This window comes from Canis aureus, chromosome 38, assembly GCF_053574225.1.
Source record: "Canis aureus isolate CA01 chromosome 38, VMU_Caureus_v.1.0, whole genome shotgun sequence".
Classification (NCBI taxonomy): Eukaryota; Metazoa; Chordata; class Mammalia; order Carnivora; family Canidae; genus Canis; species Canis aureus.
In genome coordinates, this window is record NC_135648.1 from 13,816,951 (window position 1) to 13,841,585 (window position 24,635).

Sequence of the window (24,635 nt, forward strand, 5' to 3'; positions counted from 1 at the left end):
CATATATGCAGTATGTATAGTCAACATTTTTATGCATGGCACGTTTTGAATATACTAATGAAAAATTACTGGAATATGCAATTTAGTAACTGTAATTGTAAAGAATAATAACCTAAGAATCTAACCAGATTAAAAATCAATTTAGTAAGACTTTGTTACATTCCCTTCATATCCTAATGGTTTTTAGGTGTACACTTTAGTTAATAGATAGGTATGCTAAGTAATAATTTCTCATGCAACAGTTATTCTGTTGACAAAATGAAAATGCTTTCATATTGCCCGTGGAACAACTCCATGATGAAGCCATACTAACTTTTATGAGTTATGCAGACAAAATGAACTTCTGTGACAGATGACTTCATAATTGCTTGCTTTTTAAATTACTTTTACAAATCATTCAGCAAAACTTGGTAACAGAGATCAGGATATAATATTCCATGGATATTGATATTAGTAAAAATGAAGTAACATTGATTACCTAAAGTTAAATATGTTTCCCCTATTGAGAATAGAAAAATCTTCCAAAATCTTTAGAATGCAGTTATTGTTAAACTTAAAATCTAGAGAGTATTATCTTTTCTTTTTTTTTTTCTCCTCTATGTGCTGGGCACACATAGTGCTGAAATTTCCACACATTGTCATGTTTATTCCTTATAATCAATATACAAGGTTGAGATACTTATCATTTTACAAATTAAGATTGCATGACTCAGAGACATTAAATATCTTACATAAGACAATACACGGGGTTATCTAGGATTCAAACTTTTTCCTCAACTCCAAAATCCAGCATAACTAATAGTGACAACTAATATAGCTAAATTTTGTAATTTTCATAAATGAATATTCTAATACATATTGTAAGCCTAATTAAAAATAAAATGTTGAGCTCACAATCTCTGGGGGCCATGAGAGCTTCCCCTTCAGGAGGGTAACTGCACATGGGTCCCAGCTGCTGCCCTCTGCCATCCTTGGTGCTAAGGCCAAGTCCCCAGGGACTGCTCTCAGCCAATCACTGAGCATGGCACCTTGTTCCTGGGAGACACAAGATTCCTCGAGGTTGATACTGGCCACAGAGTGCATAGTGATTTTCCTCTCCTCCATCGCTCAGCGTTGGATTTGCCCTCCCTGACTGCTCCAGACCCCTCCATATTTTCTCTCAAGTCTTTTGTCACTAGTATAAAACCCTTATACACTGAATTCTGTCTGGGCACGTGCTGTTAGCACTCAGAATAACATACAAATCATTCATCTAATAAACGCAATAATTCTTGGCCTCTAGTCTGTTCTCACTTTGTACCCTCTTTCAAATTTAAGTATTAGATTGAAAGAGAATCTACTTTAATCTCCTTCAGTCAAAAGTTATATTACTTTTCTCTATGTGCACCATTCTAGTAGCACTTTTGTTCTAGAGAAATGTGGGTATATGGTTTGTCATTTCTAATAATTCATAAAAATACATCTGTTTTAACATTATACAATTCATTGTGCCTGGTACAATGCCTTATATAATTAACATTGAAGAATTCTTTGTATTTATTCATAGGTTGGGAAACCATAGCCCATGGCCAAATTCAGCAGGCTGCCTGCTTTTATAAATAAAGTTGTATTGGACCATAGACACACCAATTTGCTTAAGGATTATCTGTGGTCACCTTCCCATTACAACACCAGAGATGTTGTCCTTCACTACAGACCCCAAACTAGCCAATACTGAACTATTTCTTCCAGAAGATGGAGTTAGTTTCCTGCAGGCCTCTGGTAACACATTTCCATTAACTGATTAATAAATAACCATGTTTTACATGTGTTTCTGTTAAAGATACCATATTTAGTATGGATTGTTGATTCGTTAACATTGAGCTCTTGGCCAACAGCACTATAGCTCATGCCTGAAAGAAACTTATCTAACACATATATTTTTCCCTAACACATCACAGTCCTCTTTTGCTTCAGAACACCAGACAGCAATTCAGCAGTGTGTATAGGGGCCAACTTAAGCAACAAACTCACCAACAAAAGTCACAAAAAAAGCAAAAAAAAACCATAACACTAAATATATCGCACAAAGGACACTTGTTGATGCATGAGAGTTGAAACCAAAAGGCAGAGAACTACCTTGTCAACTACAGTCAGGAATGTATGTTGTCTGCAAAGTGGGCAAATATTGATCTGAGGGTTATAAGTAAATTTGAGTAAATAGACAAATTTGTGAATACAGAATCAGCAAATAAGGAGGTTTGACTGTAGTTGAATCTGAAAACTTATGGCCTACAAAGCCTAAAATATTGACTGTCTCGCTCTTTAGAGAAAAAAAAAAAGTTTGCCAATTCCTGAACTACCTGAAAAAATAAAAGAGGATTAGAAAAGTGGTGGAGGAAATTGTAGGTTGTGTAAGAAAACTAAGTTAGATAAATTTAAAAACCACCATGGACTTTAATAATAATATGTTAAAAGTTTATTCTCCTTGGGGCACCTGGGTGGCTCAGTTGGTTAAAAATATGACTCTTCTTTTGGCTCAGGTCATGATCTGAGGGTCCTGAGAATGAGTCCAGTGTTGGGCTCTGTACTCAGCACAGAATCTGCTTGAGATTCTCCCTCTCTCTCTCCCTCAATCCCTCCCGTCATTCACTCTCTCATGCTTATTGTACTTATTTTTTAAAAGATTTTAATTATTTATTCATGAGATATATAGAGAGAGGCAAAGACACAGGCAGAGGGAGAAGCAGGCTCCATGCAGGGAGCCTGATGTGGGACTCGATCCTGGGTCTCCAGGATCACGATCTGGGCCAAAGGCAGGTGCTAAACCGCTGAGCCACCCAGGGATCCCCCACTTATTGTACTTAATACAGGAGATTATAAAAAATGTCTGACATTCAACACTCTATACATCTGTCAGTGATGTGACATCCTTTTTAGTCTGTATTCTGATTCGAGAAGATGGAAACATTCTTAAGTATAATACTATAGATAATATAATTCTTTCGGTATGAGTAAGTATGATTTAGGTTTAAAAGGCTTGCTTACATATCATATAGTCCTAATAATTTAAGTAGAAATATTTGATGACTGTCACTAAACTGTTTTTAATAATTATTATTTTTTTAAAGATTTTATTTATTTATTCATGAGAGACACAGAGAGAGAGAGAGAGAGAAACAGAGAGACAGAGAGACAGAGACACAGGCAGGCTCCATGCAAGGAGCCTGATGTGGGACTCGATCTCAGGACTCCAGGATCACACCCTGGGCCAAAGGCAGATGCCAAACCCCTGAGCCACCCAGGGATCCCCCTAATAATTAGTATTTTGTTCCTTAAGTAATTAGATGATCAACTAAATCACATTAAATTGTATTGCAAAGATTTGGTCATATCTGATCCTTGCTCAAGGTAATCTTTCACTTCCCTATGTAACTGAAATTCTGACACATTTATGAAAATTTGGAGACATTTTTAAATTAGGAGAAATTTTCATCCATTATAAGTAGAGTGTGCATTCTTAGCCTTTAAAAAACATTCTTATTAAGAACATTAGCATTATTAATGTTAATAGTTAACATTAATAATTAATGTTAACATTCTTATAGAGAGCAGTAACATTATTTATGTTCATAATTAACATTATTACCTTAACATTAAAAAGGTTTTATTTTGAAAGTGTTCTTAATTGATTTTTAATCTTTTTCTTGGCATACCATCAGCATTCAAATACATTATAACTCAAATTTTTTGTATTTTTCAAATAAACTAAATCAAATTTGTTAAAGATATATTTATTTATTTGAGAGAGAGAGCATGTGCATGTGAGAGAGTGGGGGAAGTGCAGAGGGAGAGCATCTTCAGGCAGACACCTGGCTGAGCACAGAGGCCAGCATGGGGCTCCATCTCATGACCCATGAGATCATGACCTGAACCAAAACAAAGAGTTGGACACTCAACCAAGTGAGCTACCCAGACTCCCCTAGAGTAACTCAAATTAAGAAAAAAAAAATTCAAATCTCTTGGTTAAGGATAATCCAAGATAAGTAAAAATGGAAACGTGGTAGGAAAACAAACATGTTGATTAGGAAAACATAAAGCATTATTCCTTATTTTATGGTCTTCTCTGCTGAAAAAAAAAAAAAAATAGATGCCAAATAAAATAGTTCCTTGATTTCATTACAGGTTCTCATGGCTGCTCCTCTTTAGAACAGCATCCATTTCTGAATACTTGCTTGCTAGTTGTCCAGCTTTTCCATCGTCTAAACACTGTTTATCTGAATGTTTCAGCTGTTTTCTAAGACCTTCAATAAGACAGGTTGCAGCACTCTGCAATTACAAGCTGCTATTTAGATGTGCTCTCCACCATACATTCAGGATTGTTTCTCACCATTTTGTGTTTGAAGCTACAATGGCAATCAGACCCCCTCCTTCTAAACTAGGTATGGAATTCACTACATCTTTTATCCTATCATTTTATATGTAAAACAACTTACTTTTGTTGTTTAAACTATAGCAATTATTCATGCACCTTCTTTTATATAACAGAGCTTCTTTACCTGCCATCTGTGTATATGCATAATTACATCTGGAAGGTAATTAAAAGCATTTGGCCCGGTATAAATTTTAACTTATCATTTCTGTTCTGTTGTGGGTATAAAATTCACTTGAGCATTTCTTCAGAATTACTCTAAATGATTTTCAAATATTTTATTCACCTATATCCAAAATTGATGAAATGCTATTTAATTCAGAAAGAGACCAACTACAAAACATTTGTATGGATTCAAGACGTTTACTTTCATTAAACTAATACAAAAGACTAGAAATTAAAAAAAAAAAGTTGCATTGAGAGGTGCATTCAGAGAGTACATACAGAGAAAAAATAAAACATTTTAATCATCATTCTAAAGCTTTAAGCTAGTTGATAAAATAATTAGTATAGCCCAAATTCACTTTTTGTCTCCTATTACATTTCCATAATAATAATTATCACAAAGACATTTTTAAACCAATGTGCATCAGTTTCATAGGCTACTATGAATATTGCAGTCTGAGTACATCTTTTCAGTAGACTCATAGCTTTTGTAGATTAGGGGCTTCCATTAATTATTTTAAATTAGAAATCTAGAAGCATGGATTTTTCTCTTCTCATGCATACTATATATGTAGTACTGAGAAATACACCACTGCATAGCTTTGGGAAATTATATTGGTTCCTTATTTCCAAAGTTTTTTCAATTCACAAATTTCATGATTCCATGGTTTTCTTTCTTTTTTTTTTTTTTTTTTTTGATTTTATTTATTTATTCATGAGAGACAGAGACAGAGACACAGGCAGAGGGAAAAGCAAGCTGCCAGGAGCCTGACAAGGGACTCAATGCCAGGACCCCGGGATTGAGACCTGAGCCAAAGGCAGATGTTTAACTACTGAGCCCACTCAAGTGCCTTGACTCCATGGTTTTCTATACAATACACACAATCTACAGAAACACTTGTTTCTTTCTGGAAACATACCTCAAATTTCCCATTGCAGCAATCTTATTTCATGTACATTTCGCTTACTACTTTATTGATAATGCATTATTGGGATATATAATATTGGGTATTTGGAGTTCTTCATCTATAAACCCATTTCATATGCATCTAATAGACACATGTATTGATTTATTCCACACTTATTGAGGGCAATGCAAGCCTCTCAGGATACAATAATGAATGAACCAAAAGTGATTCCTGAGTAGAATTTGTATTGTGGGATACATAGGCAAGTGAACAGTTAATGCCAATTAAACTAGGCTACACTACAGAAGCTCGTCAGAGTTCAGAGCCCAGCAAGAACGGTGAATCAGAATCAGATTAAATAGCTTTCACTTTGTTTTACTGCCTATCATGAAAACAAAATTGCAAAGGACTTGTGATATAAGAAGTCAATTAAAAGTAAGCAAACAGCTCCCAGTATTTCTCTCGTTACTTTAGTTAATCCACTCAATCAAGGCTGAATGAGCAAAGAAACCCATGGACTCGTACCTTTTATATCATTAGACTACAGGAAGTGACACATAAATAATCAAGTATCTATAAATACCATATAAATGAATTCCTTGTGTACTAGAGGCACATGTCAATGGACCATTTTTTGCAAGAACCTTAGACACACAGCAGACCTGGACATGACCCACCATTAATTCACTTTTTTTGTTTCTGGCCTCATTACTTATTCCCAGGAAATATTCAACAGTCATGGACAATGTGAACAGATGTAAACTTTTCAGTCCTGTATACAGACCCCATAATAAATGGGTGATACAAATCACTATGTAACCCTCCACCTTGAATTGTCTAAAATTACACAAATCTTGAGGCGACTCTCTGAGGTCTGTAGGACATCTGATTCTTCTTACTACACAGTGTGTCCATTGTTTGTAGTCTGCATTCAGACTTATTCAGGGAGACTTATTTTGCACCTCAGGGTGGTGATAAATTGTGGGAAACCCTTGTCATAGTCCAATTAGGCTGCTAGAACAAACCACTATAGGCTGGGGGGCTCAAACAACAAACGATTATTTCTCACAGTTTCAAAGGCTGGAAAGTCCAACATCAAAGTCCCAACAGATTCAGTGTCTCGTGAAGGCCTGCTTCCCGGATCATAAATGTCTCTCTTTCTTTTCTTGGTGTTTTTCACATGGCAGAAGGGGCAAGGGATCTTTCCAGGGTGTCTTTTGTAAGGGCACTGATCTTGTTCATGAGAGTTACTTGCTAATGACTTTGTCACCTCCCAAAAACTCCTCCTCCAAATAGTATCAATTGGGATTTCAAAATGTCCACCACCAAATACTGACAGGTGGGGCTAAAACACTAGCATAATAGTTTGTGAGATGTCAACACTGATGTGGGAAGAAGCAGAAGGACGAAGCAGAGACTCTGCTAGTTCTGAGAATCAGAAAAACTCAAAATGACTGTCAAATATTCATTAGATAGGACAGAAGGTCAATTTGAGACCATTACCTGAACCGTGAGGACTTTTTTTTTTTCCAGTCCAACAGTGAGTGAGTGCAAGGGTTCTCTGGTAAGGCCTGGAAACACTAAGGCAGAAATCCCTGAAACCTCTTGAAATAACATTCCCAGTTCCCTTGGCCTCTGATTAAGAGGTAACTTTCAGGAGTGGTTTAAAACTGAACAGGATACTGGGACACCTGGGTGGCTCAGTGGTTGGGTGTCCGTGATCCCAGGATCCCAGATCGAGTCCCACATCCCACATCGGGCTCCCTACGGGGAGCCTGCTTCTCCCTCTGCCTGGGTCTCTGCCTCTCTCTCTGTGTCTCTCATGAATAAATAAATCTTTAAAAAAATAAAATAAGATAAAATTGAACAGGGTAGGACTAATGGAGAAGAAAGAAAGATCTCAGGTAAAAGTGTTGAAGAGAAACAGTCAGGGTAAGTCAGAAAGTCACCATATTTTAAACACTACTCCAAAACAACATGAGGCAGTATTAGACAGCTAGAAAAACTTTTGAACCACAGTTTCTTCTGAAGGTGAGGAAAACTAATATTTAAAAAAATAGGCAACCAAAAATGATCAAGGTTATATCTCATACAAAATTGTTACAAAGGTAAAAAAAAAGAGAATAAAAAGAATAGCATTACACAGATAATGCTGGGTCTCTAGACAGAATACTCATAAAACAGATGAAAATAAAATCTCCTGCTTCATACCGAACCAAAGGACATTAGGAAATACATATAATAAATGAAATGATAACATAAATCAGACGCAAATAGTCACAATTCAGAAGAGTTGCAAATACAAGAAATGAAATTAGAGGAATTCCAAAAGCAAATAAACACAATAGATACTGCCATGAGACAAACAGATAAAAGGGATGCCAATCCAAAAACTGAAATAAAAAAAAAGAATGAAAGAAAAGTCTTTAAAAGATTTGAGTGAAATTTTCAAAGGTTAATAATAAAATCCAACATATGAATGACAGGAGTCCTTAAGAAGAAAAATAAATCACTTCAAAAGATGCAAAATAACTTTCAATTTACTAAGGACAAAAATAAACCATTATCAACATGCAAAAATATAATAGCTCCATTGCATAATAATATTTCCAGAACTAACATGACTAGAAGGACATTGACATAAAGATGGATAATAAATAGTAAGTATGTGGCTGCTTACAGAACTAAGTGTACATGATAATGGAGATATGGTATATTTTTTAAAAATGTGGAAAGAATAGGAGAACATAAATAAAAATGAGTTTTAGTAATCAATATTAGTAATGCTGTAGTGTTATTTTGAGACGGCTGTGATTATAATGTGCTATAACATAAATTAATTCTTTTAAGATATTCTAATTTATCGCTTCCTGGGTCTTTGAGAACTAAGATTCTTAGTTTGAAAGAAAGAAGGATACAGATGCAACAGAGAAAAAATTAAACAACAAAATCCTATAGACCTGATTTAATAGAAAATAACAGTAGGCATATATGAAATATTTTATCTTAAAAAATCTAGATGGAGATCTTCTAGCTCCTTTGAAACAAACAGCCTAACTAATCCAGGTACAAGGAACATCCTTGTTATACATATTAACCTTGTAATATAAATTGCTTATAACAAAAAAAACCACTTGCTTGAATAAATGGCTGATTCCAGGTCTGGGACAGGCATCAGAGGAGCCTAGGACTTTTCTATATATAGGAAGAAGGCAGTAAAAGTAAATATGTTATGATAAAAGGACTTAGCCTACTTGAGGGGTTACTCTGGGCTAAGATGGGATAATATGATCTTCAGTAAGGATAATAATTACATTGGATCAAATTCAAGAAATAAACTTATATCTGAGTTTATAAGTATGTTAAAAGTAATTGTTTATTTTTGGAAAGTTATAGTAAATCTATTCATTATAATAAAACTAGTAAATAAATGAATCATTCATTTATTTTGCCTTTCCTATATGAGCTCTATAACCAGGAAGCCCAGTAGGAGGTGAAGGAGGGATGTCTTTTTATAAAAAGTATTCCAACTAAGTATAAAAAATAAATGAAATACTTAGAATACCACAATTTTGCAATCCCAGCGAATTAATGAATCTAAGCCTTGAACAACAATGACTTCTAATATGATGCAAAAAGGGGAAATCTAGATGTCACAGGTCTTCTGAAAGAAGAAAATAATACTTTCTAGAGTCCTGATAAAGTGACCAAACCTGGGTTTGATCCAGCTGCCATATTGCAGGAGATACAGAGGACACAGGAACATGTGGATCTACTCTAAGACTATACAATCAATTGGCCGAGTGACAGGATACAAGTCATATGCCCCAAGTCTTTCACAGAAAAGAAAGAAAAAAAGGTAGACAGAAAGCCTATAGACTAAAGAGATTTAATATATATCAAATAGAGAAAAATTTCAAGATGAAACCATATTGTGTAGGGACACACACTTAGGTGACATCATTAAAGAAACACAGAGAAAGATTATTATGAGTTGGGGATGGTGGTCTTTCTAGAGAAAGAAGGGGGCTTGTGACTGGAATGGGGCACCTACCTAGTGGTCTAGACAGTGTTCTGTTTTTTGACATGGGCTGTTGTAATAAAAGCCTAGACTTTATAGTAATTCATTAAGCTTTTATATTACTTTGTTATTTATTTCTATAGATGTATTTCATTTTACAATTTTTTTTTAGATGAAGCTGCACAGGAGAGGACAGTAGCAGTCACTCATTTCACTAAGTAGCCATACTAGTGTTCACTTCATGAGATATGATTGGGCTCCTCACTGGCTCAGTTGCTTTCCCTCAAATTAGCCCTGAGAAGTGAATGACAGGAAGCCAGCAACGCAAACCAGAATGGCAGGCTGAGGAAGAAAGCCATTTAAGCCTCAGGCTAAGTCAAATACAGGTAAGGCCAGAACCCTGCCGGTAGGGCACTTTATTACCAGCACCTGCAGCCTCTTTCCCATCCTGCCAAGTGTTGAGCCCCTATCTGAAATGGCACCATAGTTTGTTCAGGAGAAGGGAGACAACTATAGTGAATCACTCATCTACCACCTCCATGCCCACCCACCACCTTTTGGGGTCATACAGCAGACAAAAATCAGGCAGATACTTCTTGTCCCCTGACAGGGTACCAGCCCATGTTCTTTACCCAACCAAAGAGATAGAAAATAATTCCCCACTCTTTCAGTGGTTTAAGGCTCTCGGTTATTCTTAGTTTATTGACAAGTGTGTGTGTGTGTGTGTGTGTGTGTGTGTACAAAAAGCAAGAGCTTTCCCTTGCCTTTTGCTGATATGACAATAACTAGCTAGGCCTGGGGCACCTGGGTTACTCAGTTGGTTAAGCATCTGACTCTTGATTTCATCTCAGGTCACAATCACAGGGTTGTGAGATTGAGCCCCATGTAGGACTGCTTGGGGGTCCATGACCGCTGGGCATGGAAACTGCTTGAGATATCTCTCCCTCTGCTCCTTCCCACCCACCCCTTCTCTCTCCCTCCCTCTCTAACAAATAAACAAACACCCCAAACCATTAGCTGGAGCAGACCAAAAAGCGATGGTTTAAAGATATTAAAAAAAAATATCTGGGGCACCTAGGTGGCTCAGTGGTTGAGCATCTGCCTTTGGCTCAGGGCATGATCCCGGGGTTCTGGGATCGAGTCCCACATCCGGCTCCCCACGGAGAGCCTGCTTCTCCCTCTGCCTATGTCTCTGCCTTTCATTCTGTGTCTCATGAATAAATGAATAAAGTCTGTAAAAAAATAAAAAAACAAAAACAAAAAAAACAACCCTAAGTTCTATTCTTGAAACTAATATTATCCTATACGTCAGCTAATTAGAATTTAAATAAAAACTTGAAACAAACATTCTTAAAAAATGGTGACTCTATGATAGTTCAAATTGCCTTCTTCTGGGTTTTCTAACACATTAACAACATAAGCAATGTAAAGATTTATTAAAGAAGATGCCAGTGAAAGAGCACAGAGTCCCCTCAGTGCTTCCTTAGCTCCTCACCAAGGCTCTCCTTGTGTTCACTGTTAAGTGAAATGCACAGAAAGACAAATTCACCCAGAGAGGGGCAGGTAAAGAACCATGGGCTCATTGATTTCTACACCATTAAGCTGAATGAGGGGGACACATTAGCACTCAAAGGTGTAACAATTACCATAAGTCAATTTCCTGCGGTAGCCAAGGTATTTATTTCTGTGCTCTGGGTCTTTCCGAATCGTTGCCTGATGGTACAAACACCATTTGATACCGAACATAGTGTTATTATGCACATGGCATTATAATGAAACAGATTTAATTACTGCTTCAGATAGTACAGCTATTCGATGGATGCAACAGAAGGTACACCCAGTTCTGTGCTGACTTCAAAGTCCTTGACCTTTCTTTTCTCCATACTCCTTTCAAAATGACTTTATTTTCCATTCCACCTAATTAGACTTCACTCACTCTTTAAATCCTAGTTCAAGTCTTGCCGTATACCCAACTCTCTTCTTTCTCTGGCACCTATTGAACTTTTCAAAAATTCCATGCTGTTGGTCATTCATTGCTTTCAAGTGTGTTATGCCTGAATTCTTAATACTTGCCCGCTTCCTTAGCGGCAGGCAATATTCTTAACAACAGAAACATGTTTCTTCCTATTTTCTAATGAATCTAGCACTAGATTTCACACAATTAAAATCTTAAATAATTGTGGAATGAATGAGTTGTTTTTACTGCTTTTGCGTCCACTGTAGAGTCTATGCAATTAGATGCTTAAATTATTAAAGCAATCATCAATCTACTGATCCAACCAATTGATTGATTCCACCTATTAGTCTTCTTTCTCTAACTCCCATTACTGCCACTTACTTAGTGTTTATAATGTACAATTTACACTTCACATATGTTATCTCAACTAATATTCAAAAACACTCTGAAGAACAGGTGTCATTATCCTCATTTTCAGAGAAAGAAACTGATGCCTAGAGAGAGTAATTAGAGAATAAGTAAGAGAGGAAGAAATAAAAGTAAATAAATAAGAGAGTGGGCAGCCCGGGTGGCTCAGCGGTTTAGCGCCGCCTTCAGCCCAGGGTGTGATCCTGGAGAACTGGGATCGAGTCCCACATCAGGCTCCCTGCATGGAGCCTGCTTCTCCCTCTGCCTGTGTCTCTGCCTCTCTCTCTCTCTCTCATGAATAAATAAATAAAATCTTAAAAAAAAAGAAAAAAAAGAAAAAAGAAATGAGAGTAAGTAGGCCTCCACCACAGACAAAAAAGGACAGAGCTGTAAGATTATCAACTTATATGTGACGAGTAGGACTTCACAACTAATCCTTATTGTGATCACATTCAAATGTCAAGAGCTTTCCAAATTCATTCATTGATGTTATTAATTTGAAGACATGAATGGAAAAAAAATATTGGCAGATTTTCACTTGTTTTATAAAAATTAAACCACATCTAAAATACAACTTTCTAGTATTTCATCCCTCTTGTGGTAGCCATACCAGCAGTAAGTAGCTGCATTGCTGACACTGTTCTGTCAAATTTAAGACTGTTTTTAATGTAAGTCACGATAATGATCTGTTTTGAATGAAAAAATGACACTTTTATAAACTTGAAAATATTCTTTTTTTTTTAAAGATTTTATTTTTATTTACTCATGAGAGAGAGACAGGGACACAGGCAGAGGGAAAAACAGGCAGAGGGAGAAGCAGGCTCCATGCAGGAAACCTGACACGGGACTCGATTCCTGGTCTCCAGGATCACACCCTGGACTGAAGGCAGCACTAAACCACCGAGCCACCAGGGCTGCCCAAAAATATCCTTAATAAAATAAATCAAAGTTGTTTTCATTTACTTTCAGTAGCATTCTAATATGTCTATTTAAAATTTATGTTATATTTTTATTTCATAAAAAAATACCCAGTGCTAACATACTTTTTGAGGGCCATAAAGGCTATATTTTTAAAAGAACGTGGTTTTTAAACATTTTTCTGCTTTATTGAGGTATAATTGCCAAACTGTAAGATATTTAAATTGTACCTGATGATTTGAACTACATATGCATTGTGAAAGAATTCCTGACATCAAGTTAATTAACACATTCATCACTTCATGTACTTAGCTTAATTTTTTTCCCCAGATTCCACATATAAGCGATACCATACAGTATTTGTCTTTCTCTGTCTGGCTTTTTCATTTAATTGCCCTTTTGTTTTATTCATGCTGCCACAAATGGAAGGAATTCCTTCTCTTGCAAGGCTGAATAATATTCTGTTGTGTACATATACCACAATGTCTTTATCTATCTGTCAACAGACATTAGGCTGTTTCCATACTTGGCTAAAATGCTGGATTGAACATGAAAGAATAGATGCTACTTTGATATACTGATTTCATTTCTTTTGAATATATACCCAGAAGTGGGATTGCTAGATCATGTGGTTGTTTTATTTTTAGTTTTCTTTGGAACCTCCATATTGTTTTCCATCCTGGCTGCCTTGATTTATATTTCCACCAACAGTGCACAGGAGCTTCCTTCTCCCCAAACTTCACCAGCCTTTGTTATCTCTTGCCTTTTGATAAGAGACATCCTAATTGGTGTAAGGTGACATCTCATTGTGACTTTAATTTCCATTTCTCCAACGATTAGTGACGTCACACACCTTTGCATGCATCTGTTGGCCATTCATATTTCTTCTTTGGAAAAATACCTATTCTGGCTTTTGGCTATTTTTAAATTGGATTTTTTTTTTTTTTTTTTTTTGCTATCGAGTTGTATGTTATTTGTATGTTTTAGATATTAGCTCCTTATAAGAAACATGATTTGCAGATATTTTCTCCTATTCCACAGGTCACCTTTGGTTTTGTTGATGGGTTTGTTTTGCTGTGCAAAAGCTTTCGAGTTTAATGTCACAATTTTTGATTTTTGCTTTAGTATCAAATTTAAAATCAAATGTTCAGGTTTTTTTTTTTCATGGAGTTCTTTGTTGTTGTTGTTGTTGTTGTTGTTGTTGTTGTTGTTTTCAAACTAGTTTCCATGACCAGCGTGGAACCCAACATGGGCCTTAAACTCACAACCCTGAGATCACAACCTGAGCTGAGGCAAAGACTCAGATGCTTAACTAACCAAGCCACCAGGCACCCCACAAATGTTGTTGTTGTTTTTAATCTATTCAGCCACTCTATGTATTTTGATTGATGATTTTAAGCATTTAGGTTTAAAGTAATTATTGGTAAGTTTGGCCTATTTACTATTGCTATGTTGTGAATTGTTTTCTGGCTGTTTTGTGTTTTGTTTCATTCTTCACCTCTTGTTTTCTGTCTTTATGATTTGACGATTTTCCTATAGTAGTATCCTTTGACTCCCCTCTCTTAATTTTTTGTATATATATTGCAGGTTCTTATTTTGTAAATACCATGAGGCTCACATAAACTATCTAATATTTATAAAACTATTTTAAGCTGAAAACAACTTCACTTTGAATGTACACGAAAGCTCAACACTTTAACTCTCCTTTCTCTCCACATTTAATCATTTTGATGTCACAATTTACATCCTCTTCTATTGTGTATCCATTAATAAATGATTGTAGTTATATTTTTACTTCTTTTGGCTCTTAATCTTCATATTAAATTATAAGTGATTTACTCACCATCATTACAATACTCTAGTTTTCTGAATTTATCTATATGCTTACCTCTACCAGCGAGTTTTATGCTTTCATATGTGTTCATGTTACTAAATAACATACTTCATTTCAGCTCAAAGTACTCCCTTTCTCATTTCATATAAGGCTGGCCTAGTGATAAACTCTCTCAGCTTTTTGTTTTGTTTTGTTTTGTTTTGTTTTGAAAACTCTATCTCTTCTTCACATCTGAAGGATGACTTTGCCAGGTTGAGTATTCTTGGTGGGAAGTTTCTATTTCTCAGGATTTTTTTTTTCTTTTCTCAGTATTTTGAATATATCATCCTACTCTATTCTGGCCTACAGAATTTCTGCTAAAACATCTGCTTATTGTTTTTTTTATAAGTTTTCCTTGTATGTAACACATTGCTTTTCTCTTGCTGCTTTTAAATTCTTTTATGTCCATAACTTTTGAGAGTTAATTATATTGTCTCAATGGTCTTTTTGCATTCATCTTATTTGATACCCTCTGGCTTCATGGAACTGGATGTTTATTTCTTTTCCCAGATTAGGGAAGCGTTCAGCCATTATTACTTTAAATGAGCTTTCCACCTTTTTCTCACTCTTCTCCTTTCAAATATCTATCATGCATATATTGGTCTGTTTGATGGTGTACATAAGTACCTTAAGCTATCATTGCTCTTTTCTATTGGCATTTGTTTTTGCTCCTCTGATTAGATGAATTCCACTGTCCTATCTTCAAGTTCACTGATCCATTCTTCTGATTGACCTAGTTTGTTGTTGATTCCCTCTATTTATATTATTGTATTCTTCAGCTCTATGATTTTTGTTACTTTATTATATTTTCTATCTCTTCACTGAATTATTTTAGTTCATGAATTGCTATCTTGGGTTTAGTGAGCAACTTTATGACAATTATTTTGAATTCTATATCCAGTAAATCCCCTATTTTTATTTCATTAAGATCAGCTTCTGGAGATTCATCTTTGTCTTTCACTTGGAACATAGTCCCCTGCTTCTTTATTTTCCTTAAAGCTTTGTATTGTTTCCTACACACTAGAAAAAATAGCCACCTTTTCCAGTTTTGACAGACTGATCCTGTGTACAAGATGAACCTCTTTAATCAGCCTGGTCCAAGCTTCTGATTGTCTATATCCTTATCAAGAATGATTCCAACTCTTCAACTATTTGCTAAATAGCTATACCTTTTGATAATTTAATGTTGCTAGCATAAATAGTTTTAATTTAAAACAATATAAAATATGGTAAGAGAGATAAGATGTATTTATGAAGTAAAAATATGCATTATTAGCAAAATATATTTGTATTTTGGGGATCCAAAGCATTAAGTTTCATAAATAACTGCTAAGTATGAGAAATCTTCAAATTTACAGGATTCCCTGTCTCCCATAAAGAAATGTAAGAAGAAAAAATTGAAATGTAATACTTTAAAATAGAAGGATTCTGGACATTCTAAATGTTAATAAAGTATTTCAAACCTTAAGGCCATTATTTAAAATATTTTAAATATGTTAAAGAATTTTAGAAAATATTTAAATTTCAAGCATACCTGATTTTAAAGATAGGAATCAAAGTTGGCACCTTAAAGTGATTTTTCAAAATGCACATTTGAGTCACTTTTCCTCCCAGTACTTAACACATATTGCTAGAAAATTGCTTACAGAAATTACATTTAAGTATCATTTTCTCAATGTGCCTTTGCCAGAATTGTGTTTCTATAAAAAAAAAGTATGGTATAGATAATATGCCCACAACATACTGACAGAAAATTTTAATAATAAGTTTTCTTATGAACCTAAAAACAAAATTGTAGTTTTTTTTATGAACAGGCAAACAGTCATTATTATCATTGTTTGGCCCATGGGCATCTATCAGAAAAAATAATACATGAATTAATAAAAGATGTTTTAAAAATTGTATGCCTATGAAAGTTATTCTCATTATTATTTACATAAAAATACAGAGATCTTAAATTTCAGATAAGGAGGTGTAGTTAATGAAAACCTGAAGCACAGGTATCACAGGTTGTATTTTAAAACCATAAGGCATATTTTTGCTTTGATAGAAGACCAATATATAATATTTTATTTACATTATTTCTGTAAATATAAAAAATATTTACCAAATAAAATTAATATTAGTATTTGATTAGCGATCAGTAACAGCCAGCAAGGGATGATCCCTTACTTATAATGGTTTGACTTATAATTTTCAATTTTATGATGGTATAGAAGCAATATGTCTTCAGTGGAAATTGTACCTCAAATTTGGAATTTTGATCTTTCCTGGGCTAGTGCCATGTGGTATCATACTGTCTCATGATGCTGAGCAGCAGCAAGCCATAGCTCCCAGTCAGCCCTGTGACCATGAATGTAAACAACCTACTATACTTACAACCATTCTGTACCCATACAACATTGTTTTTCACATTCAGTTTTTATAATATTCAATAAATTACATGAGATATTCAGCACTTTATTATAAACTAAGTTTTATGTTAGATGATTTTGCCCAACTATAAGCAAATGTAATTTTTCTGAGCATGTTTAAGGTAGCTTAGGTGAAACTACAATGTTTAAGTAGATTAAGTATATGAAGGCATTTTAAACTTGGACTATTTTCAACTACAATGGGTTTACCAGGACATAACCCCATTGTAAGTCAAGGAAGATTTGTATAGCTTTTGTTTTCTCTATCAAAATTGTTTCATTTCTTATATACCTCTGTGGACTTCAGTAGCTTATTAAACCTGATTATGTCATTCTGTCAAAAATTGTGACAATATACTCTAGACTATGTTTCAAAAGCTTTTGAGTACTGAAATTTTAATAGAGCTTATTTAAGAACTCCTTATTAGATATTCTTCTTCCTTTTGGGAAAGAAATAGAATGAGCTAACATTTCATTCATCTCCCTTAATGATTTCAAGATCTCTAAGAACAGAAAGTAAGTGGAGGAAAGTTCCTAAATAATTTTTGGATAGTTTTGTAGCTGTACCTATTGAATACTGAACAGCAAAGAAGCTACTGAAATGCTCAAATACACAGTGTCCAGTCCACATGATCTAACTTGAATGGGAAGAAGCAAAATACATACTCAATTTTGTAATCTTGCTCCTGTTACCATTTGTCATATTCACACTGAAATCTAGTGGTAGTGATCTTAATACTTGTAATGCCATTTATATTTTGCAAAGCATGGAGGATAATAAAATGATTTAAAATATGAAATAAGACTTGACAAAAGGAATTATATGTCACTCAATATGAGAAAGAAATAAATATTCAATAGAGACTTTTTTTTGAAAATTAGAACTAGAAGATTGCATGAGCAGGATGTCTAGCAAGAATAAAGAACACAAGTGATGGAAATATATTTAAAAATTATAAGTGATAAATATACTAGCAAGGTAAAATTATGTGATAGGATGAGATTTATGAATTGGTGGAAGAAGTTGTGGTTTCAGAGATACTAAGCAAGGATAAGATACCAACACAAAAAATAATGCACTCATCTTTCTAAGTGATATATGGAAACCAAATGGAAAAGCATCTTTTGTTCTGTGCAAGATAGCTCTACAGTGCACTTATTATATTATGGATTCAGTTTCCCCACTGGTCTGTAAGCTACCTGAATGATACAGATAGAGCCAATATCTTAATTACATTTGCTTCCCCAGTGCCTTTTATAGAGTTAGGCACTTAGTAGGGATTCCATTCATTTTATTGAAATCAATGGGAAAAACTGTAAGAGCAATGCTATACTTTTTTTTATCTTCATCATATCTGATCTTTTAGTATTCCTAATATGTAGCAATATTTTTCAGATAATGGGAAGCAGCAAAAGATTTTATAATTCATATATTTGGTAACTTTTTGTGTTGATTTTATTATCTATGCTGGTTAGCTGGAAGTAAAAGAAACTTAATTGGGCCTCAGAGAACTTAGGATACAGTGCCATCTTTCCCACTTATGTTTCCTACAAACCACAAGAAGACCATTAACTTTTTCATTTTTCTTTTTACTTCCAAAATTCTGTTTCTGTAAAAGATAAAACCTGTCTTCAGGGCAAATGTTCAGTTTCATATTTTCTGCAATTATTAGCTTCACTTTTACTGTTGAAACCAGTTAATAAATTCAAACTCCAGTAATACTTAGAGCAAAAAGAAAACAGGACACTCAGCACATATGTATAATAATAAGTCACTAGTAACACATTCCAATCACCATACCTATGCTTGTGGAATAGCCCTGGATTTTGTAATCAACAAAAGATCCCACATCTGCTGCTAGTACAAATAATAAGTTTTGAAGAGCTGCAGGTGACCAATGAAAGAGCCAAATATAGTAAACAATTCACAGTTTGATTATCCATGCATCAATAATTGTCATTTATTGAAAAATCAGAACTGATGCTTGTAAGTCCCTAAGAATAGCTCATGGTTTTCACATTACTCCCTCGACCTTGTTTTTTTTTTTTTCTTTACCATCAGTGTGGGAATTAGAGATTATGCTGGGTCAACATCAAGCCTATTGGGTCACAGCTGTGAAGGTTTGAAATATCATGAAAAAGAATTAATAGCATTTAATCCAAATTTGGGTAATGTCTCCTATTGCTTCTGTCTTTTATTTCAAAGCTGGCTGGTCTTGACATGGATTTGTCAATAAGTTATGGCTGGGGGACTAAAATTTATCAGGTAAACTTCTTTCTAAAAACAGATAATGAATTGTATTATCCTGTAGCATGTTTACAAGCCACAAGTTTCCACATGGAATTATCAGGATCCCATATTACTGAGAATAATTTCACTAATGGGAACAAGAATGGCTCATACAAGGCCATGAAACTAAGTACTATAGTGTTACATTTTAATCCCGTTGTCATACTTCAGTATATTGTTTTAGTTATTTTCTTAGTGGAAGTTCTGGAGATTAAAGTTATGATCTTAATTTATAGCAATCAAGTTTGGATCAATGCCAATTTAATTTCAATTGTATATAAACTTTGTAAGTATGTAGCTAGCTCAGTTCCATTCTTCTTCCTTTGTTCTGTTGTTATACAGATTTTATCTTTATCCATTGTGTGCCTATCAATACAGATTTTTAATTTTTAGGTTATCATTTTCTTTTAAATCTGATAGAAGAGAAAAATTATAAAAGAAAAATAAATTTGTATCGTCTTTTATATGTACTTATGTTTTACCTTTACAGGCACTATTTATTTTTACATATGTATTTTATAATGTTTTGACCATTTCAGGGCTTTGGGGAGATAGCACCTAAGATTTATTATTATAGACATTGGGAGATTTAACTCCTTATCTCATGGTTTTAGATAGTTGTTTAGCATTGGTACAGATTGTGAAGTGGCCCCATGTAGGGGTGAGTAGAAACTTATCTGATTGATATTTTTCACCTTCCTTCAAGGAAGGTAACAGTTCTGTTGACTGATGTGAGTCAAGCCCATTATGTCCTCAGTGATTATCAACTTTCCCTCACAAGGTAGCCCTTAAAAAAGGACATTGCTCAGATCCTAGCCACTGAGATTATAATTCACTTATTCTCAGGTGGAGCACTGATGATGTTATTTTTAAAATTCTTACAAGCAGCTAATATTGACAGAAATTGTGTTGAAAGATATGAGAAGCTCCCTCCAATGACCTCACACATCCACCCCCGAAAACAAGTACTTAAAAGAGTGTTGATAATTGCAGATCAAGATCTAAGGTGTTTCCTAGGCATTGGTATTGAGCATAAAGTATTAGGGTCCTTTTGTTTTATTTGTTTTTGTTTGTTTATTTTAGAGAGAAAGAAGGATGAGAGGCAGAAGGAAAGAGAGTGAGAGAATCTTAAGCAGGCTCTATGCCCAGCATGGAGCCCAAGACAGGGCTCAATCTCACAACCCTTATGACCTGAGCTGAAATCAAGAGTCAGATGTTTAACTGACTGAGCCACCCAGGTGGCCTTGTGTCCTTTTAAAGGCCTAGGATGAATAAATTGGATTTAGCATAGATTTTAAAGGAAATTAGCATAGATTTTAAAGGAAATCCTCACCTTCCTCTCTTTTGTGTACCCTACCCCATTCCTTGAAGTTCAAAGAATACAATACAAAAGAATAGCAAGTAGATTTCAGTTTAGGAAAATACATAGAAATGGAAGCTACAAGATATGTTTCAGTTCTAGTCTTAGATCTACCTATGCCTTGGCAAGACAAATTTTTGTAGCTTTACATGGTCCACCCAATATCATCAAGCCTATATGTTTTCAGTAATACCAGCAAGTAATTGCTACATATGCCTTTGCTCAGCCACATATTGTGCACATCTGTCCATTTATATTCCTCAGTGACCCTTTGACTAACAGGGGATGACAGCATTTTGTTACTCAGAATCCTGACACTCCTTTAGTCAAAGCTGAATCTACTTTACGATTTTTTTTAGTCAAAGTTTGGGTTTACTTGCTGCAACCAGGGAAAACACACAAGAAAATAATGTGCATCTCAGGAAGATGGTGATAGCATGACTTCATTAACAAATTTGAGTTTGTATTAGCTGATTTTGAGAAGAATACAAGGAAGTGAAGTTTCTTTGCTCTGAAATGGGTGCAATTGAAAGATGCTGTTAATTATGTTATTGGTTACTTTAATGTCTTTCATTCAGGATGAGCACAGAACAGAGCAAGGGTACAGCTGTAACTGGTGAAAAAGCAGCCATCACTCTCTTTTGCTGGGAAAGAAGTATGGTGGTCCTTTTGTTGTGGCACAGTATTCTTGTTTTGTCTGTGCTCAGACATGGTTGCAGGATGGTCTTCTTTTGGTCTTTCTCAATTACAGTCATTTTTTATTGATGTTCTGTGAAATTGTTTATGTCATGAGGGATATATATGGCCAGCTCCCAGCAGTTGGCTAAAAGGAATCCATTTTTCCTTCTCATCTCTATTAAAATATCTGGTGTTGATGTTCTTTCGCTGATTGGACTTTGAAACAGCAAATTTCATCAATATTTATCTTTATTTTAAAAAATTGAACGACTTCACAATACCCACCTTCTGTTAGCCTTCTTTCTTAAACCAGGTCATTGCATTAGGATGATGAAAATTAGAAAACTGACTGAGTGGAAGGTAGACTAAAATGTCATATTTCGGCTGATTAAAAAAAAAAAAAGAAATCTGCAAAAGTAGAGGATATGACAGGTTTTGGGTGATAATTTTCTAAAATATATATGCAGGTGAGAAACAATAGGAAATTATTTCTAGGTACAAAATCCAATTAGCAAGAAAGAAAGAAGTAAAATGAAAGTGATGAGATATTTTGAGAGGTTCTTGCTGTCTTGGGGTTTATGATGTCAGGGAGAGATATCTTCATCATCGTACTCCTTTCTTCTTTCTTTTTTCCATTATCAAAGTGTCCAACATTACTTTTCCGGTATATCTCTATCTACTCCATCTTTGCCCTAGATACAATGTCTTCCTGTATTCTCTAGATCCTTCATTTACAAAATACATATTTTTCTTATACGTAATTATACATCACTCTAAATCTCACTTCCCTATCATTTTTATCATGTACCTATAAACTCATTCTGTAAACCTAAGAATTATCCTTAATTCTGCCCCCCTTACTTCCTTATTGCACTTCTAAACATTTAAAGAATCATTCCTCTCTCTTTACATGCCCACTATCACAGCCTAAATTCAAAACATATTATCTCTATATTTCATTATGAATTACATATTCTAGGCCTATAAAGAACATAAAATATTACAAAGCATCTGTATCAAATGATGCCAAATCTAATGTCAAAGCCTCATATTTTCCCACAATTGTATCAGAGTAAACCAAAATAAAACATTACACATACAGGGGCACCTGTGGCTCAGTTAAGCATCTGCCTTTGGCTTAGGTCATGATCTCAGGGTCCTGGGATCAAGCCCTGCATCAGGCTTCCCTTCTCAGTGGAGAGTCTGCTTCTCCCTCTCCCTCTGCCTCTTCCCCCTACTTGTGTTCTCTCTCTCTCCAAAATAAATAAATTCTTTTTTAAAAATAAATATTACACTGGGTGACGGGCACTAAGAAAGACACTGGATGAGATGAGCACTGGGTATTATACTGTATGTTGGCAAACTGAATTTAAATTAAACATTTTAAAAAATTAAAAAAATTAAAAATAAATATTACACATACAGCTGAGCCCTGCTGAATGCCTTTCTTCCTCCTCACTTCTTCTTTCCATCTCCCTTTCCCCATATTAACCTTTAGGTAGACTTCTGCACTCGATGCTAACTGGACCTTCTATCATTTATTTATTCACATACACTGCAGACCTAAGTAACACGAACAAAATCAAACTAAGTCAAATTTCCAGATTTAAAACTCTTCAGTGGTTCCTTGACTTCTCCTATAGTATGAGTCCTTTGCCATGGTCTTTTATGAGATTTGTGACATCTCCCTTTGCTAATGAATTCATGTTCTATCACTACCAAAATGCATGGCATAAACATAAAAATACATGTTTAGTAAAATGCCGTGTAATAGTAATAGATGAGCAGTAGACTGGAAACTGTAACCACAGAGATTAACCACAGAGTTGTCATTAGCAAACCACATCACATTGAGTAGATCATTTAACTTTTCTGTGCCTCAGTGTCTTATCTGTAAAATATGACAATGAAACACTAGCTGTCACAAAATGAAAACATACACAAAGAAACGTTTAAACTATTCACCCAGTCAAATATTTATGGAATAAAACACTTGAAACTTTAGTCTGCATTTTTGTCTAGTGATAGAACTAACTTTTGTAAAGTACTTATTACACTATCTAATTTAATCATCTCACTTTTTTAAAATACAATTACTAGCACTATCAATCAACGGATGATGAAACTTGAGCTTAAAACATTAAACATTCATTCATGTAGTTAACCATTGAGTCAGTATTCATTGGGTACTTATTTTGTGCTGGAGAATTTTCTAGCAACAATGGATATAAGTGTGAATATATGAGGCATACAAGGAATATCAGTTAGTAATTTGTGGGCTTATGTTAAACTCACATAGGTCTTACTTACTCCAATGTTGATTCATATCTCAGTTTGGTCTCAGTAGCATATTTCTAAGCAGAAAAAAAGATGCTAAATAGAAAGAGATACTCTTTTTTAAGGAAAATTTTTCCAATATGAAGAAAATTATGAAAACAGTGACAAGATATGAGTATTGTGTAATGAAAGGAAGTAATAACTATAGAATTGGATAGAGTCCAATTAGATAGGCATGCAGATTTTCATGTATATTGTGCTTTTTCTATAACTTCAATCACCTCCAAATTTTCTGAATTTTTCTTTAAAGTGCCTGCTGAATTTGCCCTGTCCTTTTTTCTACTGCCAACCCTCTAAGCTTGCATTACTTTATTCTTGGATAAATACAATGACCTCCTGACGGACATTCTTTCTTATCTCCACCTCCCAGCTCATCCTGAATTGTAAGTCATAAAGGCATATTTCAGGATGCCAATTCCATACTTCAGCCTGCCTCGTGGGTTTTTATGCAATATTAGGTATAGTCCAAGCTTCTCATCTTAAAATTCACGGTATGTCATTATATAATTCTCTTAAAGCCTAGCACATACTGCCTAGAATGTGTGCACTTTTCTCCCAGTGAGGCGGATCCCCTTTCCAAACACTCTTCCCTTTCAGGGTGGTTGTGATTAGACATCTAACTTGTTACAGTTTAAAATTAGCTTAAGGTTGTTACATTTCCAGTTTAGGATTTTCCTAACATCCTCTTTCTCTATTCATTGATTATATGATCATATATATTATATAGTTCATTAATTATTGTAATGCTAATTTTTTTGTTCTTCAAAAGGTTTGCAAATGACTTGAGAACTGGTATTACAGTATATATATTCTTTAAATATACCTTAAAAGTATCTGTGCTTAGATATTTTAAGCTGATAATTTACCCAAAATGATTTTAAAAAGTTGCTGTTAG

General features: G+C 34.6%; 1 long non-coding RNA gene across 2 annotated transcripts in view; it reads left to right on the forward strand.

The window, feature by feature from the left end:
- Window positions 1-24,635, forward strand: part of LOC144307195 (uncharacterized) — a 185,764-nt gene that overhangs the window by 155,558 nt on the left and 5,571 nt on the right. For both annotated transcript variants that reach the window (XR_013374129.1, XR_013374130.1), the window contains exon 5: window positions 9,678-9,891. This is a non-coding gene — a long non-coding RNA (uncharacterized LOC144307195). The remainder of the gene's footprint in view (window positions 1-9,677; window positions 9,892-24,635) is intronic.